Source organism: Triturus cristatus, chromosome 1_1, assembly GCF_964204655.1.
Source record: "Triturus cristatus chromosome 1_1, aTriCri1.1, whole genome shotgun sequence".
Taxonomy (NCBI): domain Eukaryota; kingdom Metazoa; phylum Chordata; class Amphibia; order Caudata; family Salamandridae; genus Triturus; species Triturus cristatus.
Window position 1 is genome coordinate 563,497,752 of NC_140579.1, and position 20,846 is coordinate 563,518,597.

General features: G+C 39.6%; 1 protein-coding gene across 13 annotated transcripts in view; it reads left to right on the plus strand.

Moving 5' to 3' along the window:
* NAV1 (neuron navigator 1) overlaps nucleotides 1–20,846 on the plus strand; it is a 2,160,095-nt gene that overhangs the window by 1,006,060 nt on the left and 1,133,189 nt on the right. The window lies entirely within an intron of this gene.

Genomic DNA, 20,846 nt, shown 5'->3' on the forward strand with positions numbered 1-20,846 from the left:
ATAAGAAAAAAAGTAGTAATATTTAACAATACATTTTAGAATACAGTACACATATTTTCATATTTAACAAAGTAATTTTTTGCCCTTTTTTTGCTGTTTTCAGAATATATTGAATTTCACTGAAAATAGTGATATCAATTGTATTCATCACTTAACAGCGGGCAAAAAAATAAACAATCTGAAAGATTTTTTTAAAAAGCCCTGAATCTATCCTCAGTAAAACATACCTTGATAGAAATATAACATATATATTAAAATTATCTTCTAAGAACAATAACTATTTGCAATAAATAACGTCTGTAAATCTTGTTGCTTAAGCACATACACCAAAATAATATCTGTCAAAGAAGTCCACAATAGAAACATTTACCTTTCCATAAGGCCAAATGGTAATTTTTAAATCCTTTTTAGGTGAAATATCCAATGGTAATCCTATAAAATCGAAATAATGGTTTCTTCAGATGCTGCAATTTGTATCTAAAATTTTGGTTTTAGAAAAATTAAGTAGGAATTTGGTAATCTGCAGGCAAACGTTGCTTGAAAATCAATTGCGAATCATTACACAGTGTCCAGCCTTTTTTACATTTTAGATAAACTGTGTAATGACCAGAAGTTATAGAAGGTCATCATGGAAAATTATTGCAACTGCAACAAAAGTCTTTCCTGATATTGATAATTGATTTCCTACAAACTTCTTTATTAAAGTGTCCAATTTTGTTCCATCAGCTCTACAACGTTGCATCATTAAAATTATATACTGTCCATATTTCTTTAAAAATAACGTTGATAACATTTCTGATGTACATTGAGAACATTCCATGTTATGATTTGCATCTTTAACTAATTTACTAAAAGTCACTGATTTACTCTCTGGTAATGTTAAATGTATGAACCTTTCAGAATCAACATTAGTGCTGCATGTGTTCATACAGTTTTCACAACAATGTTCCCATTTATAAGAGAGACCAAACCTATTTTCTATTTCTACCACTTCATCTTCCAGTACCATAAGCATATACATTAAGAATTCCTGTGCATCTTGCTGGACATTTTGTGTAAACTGTGTACATCCAGAACATACATCTAAAAGATTTCTAACATCAGAAGCACTTTCTATTTTAGTTTTATCATTACTCAACTTCTCATAAAGGAAACTCAGCAGAGAACAAAATCTTTTTTCATGATTTAGTATTATCTGCTCTTGCAAACTTTCAAGATAAAATACAACATTCAGCACTACATTAGCGTAGCAGTTGACACCAGAGCTATTTTCAAAATGACAACCAACAACCTCTTCAACATTGTCCTTTTTCTTTTTGCTTGCAATCACATCACTCTCTTTTTGTTTTCTCTTCTGTACATCCTCATTACAGATATTCTCAATTCTCCTTTTCCGACAAACAACTCGTTTTTCAAACACAGGATACTGACCTAAATGAGGAGCATAGCTTCTTCTTAATCTATTATACTCCTTTACACAATTTGCATCAGCACTAACTTTTGAGTCATCAAAGTCTATCATGAATAAACCAGATAATTTGTTCACTCGTGACAAAGCAACATATGCCATACCTTCTTTAAACACACTAGATCCAATGTTTACAAAAGCACTATCTACAGTTAATCCTTGAGATTTGTGAATAGTTACAGCATATGCTAGAGAAAACGGAAACTGCTTCCTACGTACATATAACTCTTTCACAAGCAGAAAACGAACTGAACGACTAATGTCTTTAACCTCTTCAATCTGATCAAACTTTATTTTTAAAAAATCAATTCCATCTTTTTTCTGGTAATTAACAAAACCCACAACTTTACCCATAGCTCCATTCACTAAACCTTTTTCTACATTCAAATTACGTCTTAAAATTACTCGACAGTTCATACATACATAAAGATTCTTTTCTTAACCAGCTGTTGTCGATATGTTTTTCTCTAGAGAATCCAATTTAGTTTTCAATTTGCCTGTCAATATAATAGTTATTCCTTCATGCTGTATTTTATCCACGGCTTCCATTTTCATAATCTCTTCATTTTCCAATTTCAAAAGTTCTTCATTGAATATAGAGCATTCATGTAGTGTTGGCATTAAGCAGATTACAGTATTTTTTTCTGCAATTTTCTTGTATATTTTCTCTGGAACTATTTGTTCTGTTGGAAACAAATTACATAGCAATCGACTGTGTAAAGCTTTTCTGCCATGTTCTGTGAGTAGTCCAATTCTGATATCTTTGAGAATACTTGCATAATCATCATTTGCTTGCCGCATATTGGTAATGAGTTCTTTGTACTCAAAGTATGACCAAACATTCACATTACCTATATTTCCTAACGACTTTTTCGTGTCTTCATATGCAAGAGTATTAAATACTGGTTGTCCTTTAACTGGAGTGAGCTGCAGTAGATCCCCAAAAACTATAACATGTTTTCCTCCAAATAACACGTCATAGTCTGTCTTTAGAATTTGCTGCATTCTTAAATGCACAAAGGCAAGCATTAAGTTTGATACCATGCTTACGTCTTCAATAATGAGAACTTTCATTTTCTTCAACACTCTTGAAACTTAAAAACATGCTTCTCCTTTTAGCTTGTGGTATTCTATTTTGTTCTCATGCTCTACTGGTAACAGCAAACGATGTAAGGTAATGCCTTTTATGTTATATGCTGCTAACCCAGTTGGAGCAGTAACAACACAAGACAAAGTTGAATCAGTTTTTTTCTGTAGGTAGCTTCTAATTACTTTAATTAAGAAACTTTTTCAGTTCCAGCTTGTCCACTCACATACATTCTGATTGGTTCAAATGATGTGCATGAGCACTCTTTATTTTCATGTAGTAATCCATGATCAATTTGTTTTGTGACTTCTTCATAAATTTGTTGTTGTTCATCATTCAGTTGTTGTTCCAAATTTGGTAAGTCTATTAAATCTTCCTGAGCTTGATTCATAGCTGTTTCCACTTCAGTCATGGCTATTGCAGCTTCATTTTCTACGATTGGTTGTCCTAGGGGATCTTGACTGAGCGTACCAGAACTTTGACTGTCTTGAGAACTGTCTCTAGCTACTTCAGCTGCAATTGTAGCTTCTTGTTCACTTTCTTCATTTAACATTTGTACATAATTTGTGAAAGTACTGCATTCTATGTTATCTTTACATGCATTAAAGGAATCTTCATAGCTCTGAAAATCTCCAAGTAATTCATCCTCTGAACGCCATGGTTTAAACAGTTGTAAAAGTGCTAAGTAGTAAAATTCCTTTTTGTCAGTAGTGTCGCAACTCAGCTTCCTGTGATTAATCAAACTTCCTTTTGTTTGTTTCACCAAACATCCTTCCTCACCAATGACTTTATATTTTCCATTGTTGATGTCTTCTGTGGCATTCCGTGTAAAAATGTAGTTCTGCAGCACTTCATAGAGACACATGTTCTCAAGATGATGACTTCTGTTTGGGTAATATGTGTCCAACATATTTGTTTACAAAATGTCTGTACTTTCTGGTTCGTTCTCTGCTAAATATTCAATTTCTCGAATAGATTTCAGTACCCGATTTCGCATTCCTGCAAGGCCTAAACTTACCCAAATTATTCTTCTGGATTTGGAGTACAGACTTGCAGATGATAACCTATCTGAGCATTCGTATGACACAATTTCTCGATGCGATAACATCTTTAAACTGAAACTGTATAGCCTTTTACTGACAGTCTTCTCGTGAGAAATCTCTTTGCACATTTCTTTCAATTTCGTTTTCTCAGATTTAGTGATGTAAGATGTGACATTCCGAGCAACAGCAATAGAATTGTCAGCTACATACTGAAAATCCATGTTAGCATTCCACATGGATAAAATGACTGGGTTGTAGTCATTTATATATTTTGACTCTTCTTTTCTTCTTAGGTTGGAGGTATTTTTCGGAGATTTTCTTGTAATGGTATGTCGCACAGCTGACATAAAACTGTTTACTCTTCCTTTTGAAAGAACAGGTCGTGGAAATCCAAATCGACATTTTGTGTAGAATTTATCTTTACTCTTGTACTTTCGTCGACAGTATTTTCCACACCAATGACTTTGGAAACATAAAACTTGCTCTTTTAAGGTTTTTTTCTTCTGTGCTTTTAGGTATAGCACATGTTGCATATTCTTCAATGAAAGATAAAACTGCATCATCAGAATCTGTTCCAAATTTTGGGGCATCCTTGATCCACAACAGCATATGAATATGAGGAGCACCTCTTGCTTGGTACTCTTTTCTCCAAAAGAAATCCACAACTTCTTCAAGAGGTGGATTTTTTTATTGCAGATGAAGGACATCATAGCCTCAAATCCATGATTGAAATATCTGCAAAAATTAACCGGATCCAATGAGCACAATTCTCCTGCTGTCTTGTATTGGATGTTTTCAATATTTGAATTTGCCTCTCGAAGAAAATCCAGTTAATCATCCCAAGCGTAATCAGCAAGCTTAGTGTAAGGAACCATGTAGGAGTTCCTAAATTCCGTAACATACATTTCAATTCTCCATGGCGTCGGTACCAATATTCATTAGTTCCACGCTGACAAGCCATCAGATTAATCAATTGAGATTCCAAATGATCATCTCGCTGCTGCACTTTGTTCATAAAATCCTTTGCAGACACATTATGTAGATGTACTCCAGTTTTTAAAATGTGATTTACTGCATAAGATAGTGCAGACAGGTCACTTTCAAATAAAAGATGGAACAAATAAGGAATACTTTGACGAAATCTTGGATCTTCTGCATATAATCTTGTAGTCCGATACTCAGAAGCAGGAATCTGTACTGGACGTTCATCATATCGTCCACCTTTTCCTGTAGGAAACAGCTGGGTAAAACAACGAGCTTCCAAGCTCTCCTCCCATACACTCATGGGAGTTCCTTTTGCTTTTTTCATCTGAAATAGATCAATAGTGATTCCCATAACTCCTTTAGAATGAAGAGGATGTATGCTGAAATGTTCATAAATTTCTTCTTCTTTTGACTTATCCACTTTTTCAATTTGCCCAGTTGGTATTCCTGTGTCTGCTAGTAAAACTTCTTCATCTTCATCCATATAAATTGATTCATAGTACTTATTATTTCTTTTCAAATATAAATTTGCTCTTTGTACTTTTCGTACATCTACTAGCTCCTAACCAATTTTCTTATTCTTTGTAGGTACACCATTAACCAGAATAACTAATGGTTCAGTTTCCAAACTATCTGCATCAATTGTTTCAATATTTTTTTTCAAATCTAATGGCAGACAACTCTTCCTTTTAAGCCTCTTTGTAAATCTGAAGGAGGTAATTTACCTGTTTTGGGCTCCATACGAACTATAGTCTGAAACGGATGGACACATTGAATGAGTATAGACTCATACGTATTTAAATCACTAAGTTCTGCAGGAATATCAACCAATTCTAAATTATTATGTACAGCTCTAGCTGGCATTTTATTTTCTTCTAACTTGTTATAACAGTATTTACAAATACGCTGATCTTCACCCAAATCAAAACAATTTTCCAGAAACAAATATGTAGCAAAATCCTTCCACTCATAATTATTTTCTTTTTCACTTTTTTTATAGAGATCAACATTCCTTGTTTGAGTTTTATAATGGCTTCTCCGGCAACAAATACAAGTAATATTTGGTCTTTCATTAGAGATGATAGTAAATTTTGTCATTTGATCTTCAAAATTTTTACTAACAGTGGGTTCTACATTCTCTTCCACATTTTCTTCAATAACTGTGTCAGTTCCTGCACTTTCTTGTTCTGGACCAAAGTAACAAAACTGAATATCATCTGATACAGATCCACGCAACTCATTTAACTTTAGTGCTTTAGTGCTGGACTTTTAGCAAAATACAATCTTCTCACAAACTTTCTCATTTCAGTATGATGTACTGCCAGCATCCTAAAATGGTGAAAGACACTTTGACAAACTTTCCTAGAAAGACCAGCCAGAGAATGTCCTTGCAAACCAGTATTCTTTCTCACTCTGCGTGGATCTAGTCTTTGAAGCACCTTAATCTTCTGTTTAACACTTTTTTTTACTATATTCTCTTAGAAAGTCACGTAATTTATCAATAGATTCTTGTCGTACAGTACAAATACTACTACAATTCCAAGTGTACACTGGGGCTTTAGGACGTCTCCCCATAACCTCATCAGCTAACACTTCTTCCTCATTTCTTGGAACCATTTTCTCCTTTTCCATTACACAACCATCTTTAACTTCATAACTTCGACCACTGGTGTCAACTGCATGCAGCAAACTATTACTTTGAAGATAACTCTCTTCATTAAAAAATGGTTCAGTACTTGAACTATGCTTCCATTCTCCTAAGAACACATTACAAAAGTAATTTTTTTTCACTACTCTTTTCCTTTTGCTTTTTGACTTCATTACATTGACTATTTTATCTAATGTACGGATCCTGTTCAAAATTAAAATGAATAGTTTTCTTTTTAATTCCAAAGCCTTTGCAACAATTGATTCAATATGTTTCTTTTTCTTATAAAATATTGCTTTCTTCCTATATTTTTTCACATCCTTTAGCAAATTGAATACCACTCTTCTCTGAAACATTCTTTTACGAATGTTTTGAAATTCCGTTTTTCTTTTTAAGTCATTCTTTCTTGCTTCTGATTGTACATTAGCATTTAGTATTTTCTTTCTATTGTCTTGTTGTTTTCTTCTTGAAACACTATTTGCAGTGGATATACTTTGTACATTTTTTCTATGTTCGAGGATATTTAAAAAAAAATCCTTAGTCTGCTTACCAGAAGACTTTTTCTTTTTTCCAACATGAGGTTCTTCAACTAATTTCTGTTGTCCAGTTGTCTTCAAATATAGATGTTTTTGCTGTTCTTTTCTCTTTCTTGATTTTATAGGCATGTTTAATTTATTTCAGTGTTGTTCAGGAATACCTAAAGGAAACTAAAAAAAATATATCTTTATGTAATTTAAATATATTACTATATTTTTTTTGAGCTTTTCAAATCCTATCATATGAGCTGCCCCTTTCCTACGAGTGCAAGTCTTACAGAACAAGAGCAACACGAATTAAATCTCTGACAACAATTCCTGTGTGCACACAGACTCATGGTGTGATTCTAGGCAGAAAACGATATTTGATTGGCAATTTCAAAGCACATTTACTACTGTGGTAGAGCAAGTGATAATTACTGTAACAGCCTGACACATTTTCCTTATAGTTTAGAGAGGCAGAAAAGAGCACATGTCCTAACAGCTACTTGAGACCATGAGCATGTGGAACCTGGGTGAGTGATTAGACTAGAGCAAAGGAAATGAGCCTTGGTGATGGTGAATGTGTTAGCGTTACACACTGCTATCTGAAATACCACACAGTGCTGAATAGTAAGCATGGGAGTGCAGGAGAAGCAGCTGCCTGTGTGCTAAGAGTGTGTTTCTGGAGACTGTGTATTGTCAGGTGCAAGAGAGATCTGCATGGACGCTTGCACAACTGCATGAAGACTGCAGAGATGTATGTAAGATCACCTGTGGTAAGGGTTGATTGGAGTTTTGAACATGTAGGAACTACCTCACCCATTGCAGGAGTGGAAGGAAAATCTACCCTGTTGTTTTCAAATGTGTTAGCATTTGCCTCTCATCTGTGAGATAGTGATTTCTGCTGAATGCTAACCATCACAGTTCAAGAAAACAAGCTGCCCCTTTCCTACGAGTTCAAGTCTTACAGAACAAGAGCAACACAAATTAAATCTCTGACAACAATTATTGTGTGCACACAGACTCATGATGTGATTCTAGGCACAAAACAGTATTCCAGGGTGATACCAGTACACCTTAACTTATGGTGAAGACATACGTCATAATATCTTACAAGTTCAAGGCAGTTAAATATCTTCCAAAACATAAAATGTAAAACACAACTTTAAAAGAAGAAACAAATTTCTATTATTTATATCAAAATACACCACATACATCCCCTCTCAAATTCATAACTCACCTTTAAAAGTAGTTAGTTGAGAAAGAAATGTGCCACTCACACAGCAGATTATCAGAGCCAGAATCTCTGAGCTGTACTCCTCTCACCAGAACCACTAAATGGCAAAATTTCCCTCTCTTTTTTCACACATATACATGTTAACTTCAAATCACATTGCTTCCCACATTTTCTTTAATGGAAACACACATTTCTATTGGTTGCAAATTTCAACTCTTTCCAAATGATTCCTACCCCCAACATGACTTCTGCCTGCTACCATAGCAACAGATCATGGAACACTGGTGTGAGCAGAGAGGTCAGAAGTTCAGCACACAATGTTTCTAATCCAAAGAGCAAGAGTGCTTGACTTTTCAAACCTAACAGCATATCTAAAGTAATCTTCTGTGGGAACACATTTTTCTGAACCAATACAAAACATGCTTTTAAAAATTTAAACATACAGCCTAGTTTTTAGTGTTGAATGGTCTGAAACAGCCAATGAGTTCTTTTTATTAAAAAAAATAGTATGTAAGCCTCCATTTTACAACTATCTTTCTTTTCATATTGCCATTCTACTGAAAGACACCTTCTGAGTGCATCCAGATCTCCTTGAAAGATGTTCACAGTGTGGATTGTAGGTCATTGCTATGTCTTCTGGAGTGAAAAGTATGCAGAAAAACGAGGTATTGTGAAAGACCTTGCTTTGCCAAATGTAGACATTAAATGGATTGGTCAGAGAGGGTTAAAGTGGCACCAATTAATGCCTTTGGTGAAATCCTTTCTACATCTCCCACAGCCTGAGCTTATAATTGTGCACTGTGGTGGAAATGACCTAGGCACTTTAACTGGGGTAGGTCTGGAAATGCTTGTTAAGGACACCTTTGTGCAATTGATGTCACTTTTTCCACAAACTACCTTTGTATATTCTAATATATGCCAAAGGCAAAAGTGGAACTGGTCCAACCAATATTGTCCGCAGTTTGAGAAAGCAAAAAAGCACGTCAATAAGTCTGTGTCTGCTTTCCTCAGAGACTATGGTATGGGTTCTATATACCACAACAACTTGCGTTACAACATGCAAGCCATTTATAGAGGAGACTGTGTTCATTTCACAGATGAAGGGAACAGAGTCTTCCTCTTGAACTTTAGACTCTGCATCGGTACTTACTTGTAGGTACAAAAAAACACTCAATGAACACAACGTCTCTTTTTAGAGCCAACCAACATCTAAACACTTAAACTTGATTTTTAATTCTATCTTTATAATGAATTTTTTGCCGCCGTGCGCGCACGGCGCAATATTTATAAAAAATTTTTGTGGGGGGTGGGACCTTAGGGGTCTTTCATGGTCCCCCTGAGAAGGCCGAGGGGTCAGGAACTCTCTACCCTGCCCCCTTTTCACGTTCTCCACCTTTCTTTTTCACTGTCACAAACAAAATGGCGTCCGACACTTCCTGATTTCGACCGATTGGAATGTTGACTGACATCTAACCACCAATCAGAATTACGCTCGCGGACATTTGGTGCGCGCCCCGTGCGCGCACGGTGCGCGCATATAGATATTTATGTACTTTTAACTGCAATTTTCTCAGGAACTACTTAACAGATTGACACCATATATGCAAAAGGCACATGCCTGACCTGAGGACTACCTCTTTGCCAAATTTCAAGTAATTCTGTTCAGCCGTTCGGGCTGTACCTTCGACTAAAGGTCCTATGGGAAAATGCATGGGGAAAACGCGTTTTGGGACCCCCCTTTTTTCTCAGCCCCCGCTTGACGAATCACCCCGAGACTTTCAGAGTAGGAGCTGAGCGGAGCGCCCCATTAGTTTTGAAAATTTCACGACGACAAGTCAACCGGCGCCAAAGTTATTCAAAATAGAATTTTCAGATTTCCAATGGGAACTCGGTCCTAACTATAACTATCTACTGGTGATCGCCAGTAGATGATAAAATAATATATATATATATATATATATATATATATATATATATATATATATATATATATATATATGTAAGTATTTTTGTGTCACGTTTTAAAAGCGTTACAACAAACAAATGATGGACGGAATGCTGACAATGCATACATTCTCCCCCAGTCAAGAGATCTGGGTTAAATCCATCGTTCTTTTGCCCACTACACCACCCCAGTTTAGACATGGCCATATGCAAATCAGTCTTGACCCTGTGCCTCATGGGAACAGTCCAGCCCGAACTGCCAAGCCATGTCTTCCCTGGACCGGAATCAAGCATCCTAGGACCGGTTTCTGGCTATCAGCCGTCATCAGCCAGGATAGCTTGACTCCAGTGGCGTAGTGAGCACGGGTCCCACGTCTTGGAATACCCATCCCACTTAGGGCGAAAAGTGTTACAACAAACAAATGATGGACGGAATGCTGACAATGCATACATTCTCCCCCAGTCAAGAGATCTGGGTTAAATCCATCGTTCTTTTGCCCACTACACCACCCCAGTTTAGACATGGCCATATGCAAATCAGTCTTGACCCTGTGCCTCATGGGAACAGTCCAGCTCGAACTGCCAAGCCATGTCTTCCCTGGACCGGAATCAAGCATCCTAGGACCGGTTTCTGGCTATCAGCCAGGATAGCTTGACTCCATTGGCGTAGTGAGCACGGGTCCCACGTCTGGGAATACCCATCCCACTTAGGGCGAAAAGCGTTCCAACAAACAAATGATGGACGGAATGCTGACAATGCATACATTCTCCCCCAGTCAAGAGATCTGGGTTAAATCCATCGTTCTTTTGCCCACTACACCACCCCAGTTTAGACATGGCCATATGCAAATCAGTCTTGACCCTGTGCCTCATGGGAACAGTCCAGCCCGAACTGCCAAGCCATGTCTCCCCTGGACCGAAATCAAGCATCCTAGGACCGGTTTCTGGCTATCAGCCGTCATCAGCCAGGATAGCTTGACTCCAGTGGCGTAGTGAGCACGGGTCCCACGTCTGGGAATACCCATCCCACTTAGGACGAAAAGCGTTCCAACAAACAAATGATGGACGGAATGCTGACAATGCATACATTCTCCCCCAGTCAAGAGATCTGGGTTAAATCCATCGTTCTTTTGCCCACTACACCACCCCAGTTTAGACATGGCCATATGCAAATCAGTCTTGACCCTGTGCCTCATGGGAACAGTCCAGCCCGAACTGCCAAGCCATGTCTTCCCTGGACCGGAATCAAGCATCCTAGGACCGGTTTCTGGCTATCAGCCGGCATCAGCCAGGATAGCTTGACTCCAGTGGCGTAGTGAGCACGGGTCCCACGTCTGGGAATACCCATCCCACTTAGGGCGAAAAGCGTTCCAACAAACAAATGATGGACGGAATGCTTACAATGCATACATTCTCCCCCAGTCAAGAGATCTGGGTTAAATCCATCGTTCTTTTGCCCACTACACCACCCCAGTTTAGACATGGCCATATGCAAATCAGTCTTGACCCTGTGCCTCATGGGAACAGTCCAGCCCGAACTGCCAAGCCATGTCTTCCCTGGATCGGAATCAAGCATCCTAGGACCGGTTTCTGGCTATCAGCCGTCATCAGCCAGGATAGCTTGACTCCAGTGGCGTAGTGAGCACGGGTCCCACGTCTGGGAATACCCATCCCACTTAGGGCGAAAAGCGTTCCAACAAACAAATGATGGACGGAATGCTGACAATGCATACATTCTCCCCCAGTCAAGAGATCTGGGTTAAATCCATCGTTCTTTTGCCCACTACACCACCCCAGTTTAGACATGGCCATATGCAAATCAGTCTTGACCCTGTGCCTCATGGGAACAGTCCAGCCTGAACTGCCAAGCCATGTCTTCCCTGGACCGGAATCAAGCATCCTAGGACCGGTTTCTGGCTATCAGCCGTCATCAGCCAGGATAGCTTGACTCCAGTGGCGTAGTGAGCACGGGTCCCACGTCTGGGAATACCCATCCCACTTAGACTGATTTGCATATGGCCATGTCTAAACTGGGGTGGTGTAGTGGGCAAAAGAACGATGGATTTAACCCAGATCTCTTGACTGGGGGAGAATGTTTGCATTGTCAGCATTCCGTCCATCATTTGTTTGTTGTAACGTTTTAAAAGAGCACTTTCATGCTACTGTTTACCCTTCAAATTTACTGATTCATCTTGGATCGATAATTTTTTTTAAAAAAGACCTGTATCCTTTTGAAGGCATAGACATGCTTGTTGAACACCTGCACATGCCTACGAAATGATGCAGCTGCTTCATTGTGTCTTTTTTTCCATGCTGCTGTATAGAGTGACTAAAAACACATTGACAAAGACAATAGGTCTTATAGGCAAGACCGATTTTCCAACACATGCTTGCTATTGGTGTAGAGAGGGATTCATTCAGAGATCTGCACCCATTCCACAACTGAGGCTGAAAAGTGAAGGACAGAGGTCCGTGGTCTACATAAGACGTGTCCCTTCCAAAACCTTTTCAACAGGCCTTGCATTTATCTATCGATGTTGCACCCTACCTACCATAAATTGCTATGTTTTAAAAGAAAGAAGGTGTTACCCCAGATTCTTGGCCTAGTAGGTTCATAGCGCTAGCATTGTTAAGATAAACACCTCTTTCAATCTCCAAATGTGTGTGGATTTTCTACTGCCTTAGTCTTGCAGTGAATCAATGGAGAGGATATGGCATAACAGCCAGAGCTGCCAACTTTGGGACAGGGGAACCAGGTTCGAGTCCTAGCATCGGCTCAACCTCCTGTGATTCTGGACAAATCTCCCCTCACCTACTAACAAGCATTTACAATGCAATGGTCTCGGTATTGTTAAAGTTAGAGCTATTGGCATTGCTCATGACATTATTTTTGTTTATGTTGTTGTTTTTAAAACATTTAAAGAAACGGCATTGTTATTTACAATGTCAATAACTTAATCACTCTCAAATGCTCCTGCAAGGGAAACGCTTTGTGTGCTCTTGCACTCCCCCCACCCCTCCCACTTGTAGTTTAAACTAACGAGTGTATATTCACAAAGCGCTTACAGGCTGTGAAGTCAAAGAGCTATGAACACCCATCTCTGCGGCCCCCTTCTCTTCCTAAATCCATTTTTTTTTTTTTTTGCAGATTGATATAGCGCGACCTCTACCCGAAGGTATTGGAGCGCTTTAAATGACCACCAGTTACCTTACACAAAGACGCATTCATTTTTTATAAACACGGGAAGATTAAGATATCACAGGATGCTGAACCAAGGCCGACACTCGAACCCTGTGCGTCAGCTCCAAAGTCGGCAGCTCTAGCCCTAAGTCTACGTCCTCTGTTTGAATTATAGGACCCACTGACCTGCCTCTTGACCTCGACCACTTAGGAGACTTTGAAGGCGAATTTGTTTAAGTTCTCGTGTGCCCTGATCCATGCGTGAGCAGCTCACCGCGTTCAGGTTTTTCGCTGTTACTTCTAAGACTTGTAGCCCTACTTTTAACTCATTCTTACAGGAGAATTATAAATCCGAACATGAAACAAAAATACAATGTGGGTAGGATTAACTACCCTCGCAAGGACCAAGCAAACTACACGACCCATCATGCATCTGAAGCTGAGCTCACACTCATCATGTAAGCAGAACGCGTTGCCCCGAACAGTCAGAGGTTGTTTCCTTTAATATCCCCCCTCACAAGTACTCCCAAACGTTCCCTTCCCACCACAGCCGCACCACAATCACTAATATTATTTCCCAATTACCTTAGTTGATCACTGCATCACATTGTTTTGCAACTACCAGCACTGCCTATCACAGTCCACTGGGAAATTCCCTCAGAAGTGGGGCAAGCGGAAGCGAGCGATGGTGGAAGTGTTGCTGTCACAGCAAGGCAGGAAAACATACTCAGGACCTGTTGGGGAGCTCTGTGCAGGCATGAGGCGGAGGACACTGGCAGGCACCCTCAAAAGAGCCAGGTAAGAATTTTGTTCACAGGACTCCATATCCGCCATGCCTCCGGTGTGTCTCCCCCAATGCACAGTCGAGGATTCTTCTTGTGGTGTGTTTGTAAGAATGATGCAGGTTTGTCCTGGCCGGGCTACTAGTTAGTGCCTGTAGAGGGCATGGGCTTTAATAAGAACACAGTGAGTGAGGGGCACTCCTGCTGGGGTACATACTTAAGAAAGGCGAATAACTTTCTGTCAGCTGTGATGTAGAAAGGGTTGAGGACACAGTCAGGGTTCTATGGGTGGGTACTGGTTATGGTGTGTGTTTGAAGGGAGGAAATATTGAGGGATGTTGCAATTGGGGCACTGCTGCATATGAACCCCTTGGATTGCTCAGCGAGGTAAGCTCTCGCTGCTGATGTGTGTGTTTTACTTACTGGTCAAAGACTCGAACACTGGATGGATGGTTTGTTACTATACTGGGGTAGACAGAGATAACAGTGCCCCGGTGGTCATTACATTAACTGGGGTTTGATAAAGGATGCTCCGCTGCAAGTGTGGACACCACAGAGCTCTCACATTTCCCAGTTCCATGTGTATAGATCACACAGGCTACGATTTTCGCTTTTGGACAGATACCCATGATTTTATAATGGGAGACCCAGAATCACAGGATGTCGAGGATAGGGCAGCGAGAGCCATGAACACCGCCTCCTTTCTCCGAGGTCAAGCAGAAATGCCTCGGAGAAACGCAACGGCATTTTCAGATTCGGGGGCGTGTTTTTCTTTTTCTCCTCTTGCCATTGGCTGGAATGTTTACATTCCAGAAGAGAGAAAGAAAGTAAAAAACACGCCCCCGAATCCGAAAAAGACGGGGCTTAAACGGACAGACGCCCCTCTCCTCCAATGGCTGGCCTCCGTTTAGGAAGCCAGCCAATGGAGAAGAGGGACGGGTTCAAGCCCCGTACCTAAAAACGTTAAATCTCGCGAGCGAGACTGCGCAGCCTTCGCTAGACGAGACCTAAAAATGAATGTGTAGTGTAACTGTGCTCATGTAAAGCGCTCCAAAACCTTAGGGTTGAGTTCGCACTATACAAAACTGCAAAAAAAAGGGGGTAAAAAAAGGCTTGAGCTTGTGTAGGCGGTCCTCAAAACATGTCCCTCGGCTGATTCCAGCAATTGGCTTTCAGACTCATGTCAGTCCTGAAGTGCAGCTCTTTAAATACTGTGCTTTGTACGCTGGATGTTACTCGTAATGCAGCCTCGTCTATACTTCTGTTTAATTCCGGGGCAGAATCCTTTGGGGTAAATGCTAAACATCCACGATTGGATAAATGAAAAGATGAAAGCACAGGTCCCACCATGCAAAGTAGTGGTGTTTAAAATACCACAACAGGGTACTGTGGGTGCTTCTGGGGACAAGAGGGCAGCTGATAACACTGTTTTGCTTTGAAGAGGAGTTTACCAGGCCTCAATGAGCAGCACATCCCTTTGCAAGGAACAGATTACAGATCTTTAATAGATGGCCTGTTGGGGACTAGAAGAGACATTGGGGAGTTGTTAATGAGAAGAGATAATGTGTTTCATTCACCCTAATACTGATGCAGTGAATTGCGAAATGTGTCGCAAACAGCAGCATTTCAGCTCAACCGTCCGGTACATTTTGTTCAGAAGATTTGAGTTAACGTTTTTTTCTGAACTAGGGAAATGAAGTTAGTAGACTTACTGATTTTAATTGGAAAGGTTTTTTGTTTGGTTTCTGCAGCTACAGAAATGGACTGACGCATTGACTCTGTCTCATAACTGGCTACAGATAGGCGGTGGTTCTTAATGGCACAGCCGTGGTCCATTCTGTAAGTTCACCAGTTTTGTGGCATGTCCTTTTTTTATTTTAATGTATCAACTCATAGACCCTATGGTGTATACAAAAAAGGTCGGGATTTATATTATATCCTATGATAATAGTTTAGGTTTTTTGTGATGCTCAGTGGTCCCTATGTCAACCCTGCCTCATGGTTCGATGAGGGACCAACAATGAGGTCAGTTGACTCCAAATCTTAATACCAGATGGTGCTGTATGATATTTTATTGCACCCCTATTAACATAATTTTTTTCTGTAATGGATTCTCTAAGGATAATTGCAGCCTACTGATAAGATATTTCTTCACTTAAGATAACTCCTGAATAAATAGGCAGTTGCTGGTCTTCAGTGAGACCCAAAGATGTATAGGAACCCCTTTTGGTTCTATTGGGCCTTGGAGTTACTTCTGCAACAAAGATCCTCCTCCCCTACACATAAGATTCCGTTTAACGGTTGCCTAGAAAGAGGGTCAATGTGTTAAAGACAGAGGTCTCTCCAGGGGGTGACTTCTGTTCCACTACTTTGCACACAGGGTTAAGCTGAACAGTCTACCCTCAAGGGCTTGTCATGGGAAATCCAAGGGTGGAGAGCAGGGAGAAGAAGACCAGTTCTTATAGACATGTCTGATCGATCTATCCTATCTATCTATCTATCTATCTATCTATCTATCTATCTATCTATCTATCTATCTATCTATCTATCTATCTATCTATCTATCTATCTATCGATCTATCGATCTATCTCTCTAATATTAATCTTTACCCAAAATAAGGGTAACCTGAAAACATTGCACCTAACCCTGTGCTCTTAAGGAAGTTTACATACATATAAGGTGGCCTTTTCCTTTAGGTGAATTCTTTTTTCCAGATGGTGATAAGGTTCACAATTTGTGAGTGAACCCAGCAACGACGCTCTGCAGAGTCCATCAACCATCGGGCAATCAGACTATCCACTCATCCAACTTTTAAACTCTTATAAAGTCCTGAACTTTTCCTGGTCTTATGTGCTCTTACCTGAATCTTGTAGTCTTGCAAAGGCATGGTCAGTGTTCTAATTTACTGCCTAGATTCATTAAATGTTTGGCAGCGTGTTAAGGGTAGATTTTAGGGATAGTTTAGTGGATTTTAGTCACAATTACAGATAATAGTTTTAATACAAATGTTGGAACATCCCCAAGACTGGAAGATATAGGTTTTATATACGCTCAGAGTCCATGAGCATTCTATATGAAAGTTAAAAAAAAATGATGTTTTAGGATTATTGACATTTCCCATTTCTTTCTGCATTGTAACCTATAGTGGTTCTATCTTATTTGTTTACTGTAGCTAAGTGTATTTGTTTACTTTAGGTTCATTGTATTATCTTCATAATGTTCAGAAGAGTTGGCTACTATAATTTGTTTTCACAGAGTGAACATTTTCTTTGGGAAATACCTTTGCACAGTTTGTGCAGGTATAGATCTGCAGGCAGTGGCGACCCACTGCTTTGAGCAGTGTATAGGAAAGGAAATATAAAATGCTAATAAATTGTAGTTATCATTTTATATTTCCTTCTTGGGTGGGCAGGGGGGCTGGTCTGCTCACGCGGAGGAGGGGTATGCCCACTCCTAAGTGCGCGATGACTGTTTGGTCAGCCTTCTCGTGCCGCCCAAACCAGTCATGCACACTTTCCCTGTTCATTTTTCACTTTTTTTCCCGTTTGTTTTTCTTTGCACTACCCTGCGGACCCCCCCTCCCGCACCCACCCTGCCACCCACAAGTCATTCCGGCTGCCACTGTCCGCAGAATGCTCCTTGTAGACAGTGCTCTAGTTGGTCGCATCCCTCTAGGTCTCAGACACGCTAGTAATAAATAATGGACATCGAAACAGGTCCCCATCGGTCCCTATATTCATGTTATTTAACTTTAGTGTAAAAAAAATGCTAGATTTCTGAATACTGAATGCATGAAACAATGAGGTGATCCACACCAGTGATTTAGTTTTTTCATGAAGCATATTACTCTTGTGAAGTACATACTTTGAACTTAGTCTCCTCCAAGTGTTTATAATGGGCACGATTGAGAGTTCTGGTTCTGAGGCTGAAGGCACTGCCAGTTTCTCACAGTGCCTGTCAGTTGGGTCTAAAAGGTGTTCAGAATATATGGTCATCCAATCCTTGGCCTCTCTGCAGAGCGAGCAGAGCAATGTTCACTTATTTCAGTTGCAATTGAGGTGCTCTGCAAATGAGTTTAAAGTCAGTATACAGTTGTCAAAATATTGACACCGCGAAAGTAAAAGAAAACCGGTGCCTACAGTTGAGTGGGTGCATTGTAAATTAGGGGGTGGTGGTATTGTGAAGGAGTGTGAAAAGAGGGTGCTGCAGAGGAAAGAGATGAGTTGAGGTGAGATGATAGTGAGAGAAAAAAGATGTACATGTCTAACATCGGGTGAACATTACTGGAGTGACTGAGACACACTGAAGACAGCTTCCTTTACCACAAGGCTCAGTAACATTTAATTTACAGTCCCACAATTTCAAAATTGAAATATTTTCACTATTAATTGTTTACATTAAAATTATTGATATTTATTTTAAACATCTAAAATCATTGACCAAGCCAAAAGTCCTTGATGGTTTTAGGTTTATGCTAGTATTATAGATGTGGATGAAATACCGATGGGATAGCACACTGTAGAAATCACAGAAATGTATTTCACAAGTTTAAACCACACCCTGGTTTACAAAGGCCACACCTCTTTTAGAGACCTCCCTACTTGTTTTCATCCCACTTAAAGCCCTGCTTGTAGATGTAGTTTTAAAAATACTTTCTGACCTGCAGAGGAATGGAGGAAGTTTAATCTGTGGTGGGATGTTTACAGATCATTTCTGAGTAGTTGGAGGACGCTGTGGATGTTTTTTTTTAGTTCTAGTAATTTCTATTCTGATGAGTTGTGTTGCTTCTTGTTGACTCCCGGGCATGTTATGTTTCTCAGCCAGATACGTGATGTAGTTGATTGCTACTTGGTGTGAGAAGTGTCTGGCTTTACTGGTTCTGGGGGCTTTAGTTGTTGAAGTTGCAATAGTGGGCTACATGCCATTGATGGGTGTGGTTAGTTGAATGTCACTTTAATTGCTAGTGGGCAGCAATGGATTCTGAAATGTCAATGAACGATACATGCTCTATGGTGCTGGTGGATGGGGTGGGTAAAATAAAAGATTTGCTTGCATGTTTGGAAGATTACTAACTGCCCACTTTGTCGAATACATGATTTAGTAAACCTTGCAAAGCTTCCTGGGCAGTGAATTTAATTGCAAAAATAGTTTTGGCAGAAGTATTTTACCATAAGACATTTTGTTTTGTATGACAATGTCCCGCAAAAAGTGGTCTTTCGTTCGACTTTTCCAGAAAATCTTCATTTTGTTCTTCAAACTTTGAACTTTTCAACACTACCAAGATTGCTATATATATATAATATGTGCATCACACACCATTATCCGTGGACTCCGATATGGCAATAGTGCTTATGCTCCCGGGGAAGGCAGACCTGTATGAAAAACTCTAAAATAAGGACCAATGTCTGTATTTTGTATGTTTAATGGCAATGTGTACAATGACATAGGAATGATCCTTTACATATTTGGAACAATGTATTAACCGACTTGGCAATTTTAGCTTTAACTAATGGAAAATGGGGACACTGGCATAATGTCAATGTTTTTCTCATTGTAGGTCTATCTGAGTGCTGAGCCTATAGGAGCCATAACCTTATGTTAATGAGCAACATGCTCTAATCCCCTCATCCGAAGCAAAATCTTTTTTTTACACATTCTTGTAGAATTAACCCTTCCCTAGAGAAAGGTGAGCTCACTCCCTACGATTGTTTGGTGCCATGTGGGAGCTATATTTTTTTTTCGTGGCTTCCTTTGGGTCCAAGTCCATATATTTTTCAAATTAGTTTTTATTTACTTACTCATTTTTATGTCCAGTCAGGTTTTGCACTCCAAGTGGTTCATTTGCCTGTTTCCAGGTGTTGGCATCGCAAGAAGAGCTAAAGAGCTTCTGGGCTGTTATGGGGAAGAAATGACCTCCAGTCCAGTCCATGCTTATCCACTCTGTTCCATGTAGTCTATTCCCATTGCCTCTGGGTTGCAAGAAGTGCTCAAAACTGAGTTGACTATTTTTATGATTACTTATTTTGTCTACGTGAACTGCACTGAGGCCGGAGTCTGAACGTACATCCGTGCAAATTTGTCCACCCTAAAAATAGTTTCTTCACCTGATAGACATTGAATATGCAATGCAGAAGAGAATGATGACTAATTGAAGGCATACACTGGACATAGTCGGTTTATTTGAATTTTATTTGCAGCTATAAAAAGAATCTAATTTGGCACATGTTTATTAAAAAATTATTTGACAACTGTAATGGTTTTTAAATCACATGCACCACTCACGGGTCCCCACTTAGTTTAGAAGTGCATCCCTGTCGTCAGGTGTATGCCCGCCCTCTATCAAACCAAGTTTTTAGAGTGCAAAGACGGCCAATGATGAAGCATGACACCAGGTGGTGTGTGAGGCCAGTCCTTCACTTTTTGTGAGATGTCTACCCTCATTATGCAAATTTAAGCACCTTTAGGTCACTTTTCTAGGAGCAGCCCCACTTGTGTTTAACATGTTTTGGCTTGCATAATTTTAAATTTGTGGATTATTGTTGAGTAGTTCTCTTAAATTTATAGTTTTCTTTGTGACCATTTAATGGTGATTGACTCAGGTTTGTAGTGTGTGCAATCATTGTGCTGGTTAGGGGTGTGTGGTTATATTATGGCATGTGACTGTATTGTTAATTATACAGGTTTGTGCGTGTTAAGGTTGTGTGTTGGGAAGTTCTCTGATGTAATGGTGCATTCTTTATACGTATGTATTCTATTACACAGGCAAGATACCTGCAGAAGGAAAATTATTTGGCTGATGAGCTGTGTGACCGAGAGATCATGGCTATATGGAGTATTAGAGTACTGTTTGCGTACGTGCAATTCAGCTATGGTGCTAGTCACCCACGTCCCCTTCCTCGGGTATTTTTTGTGACATACCACACTTCTCAAAGGTGCACCCGAGTGTTCATGTT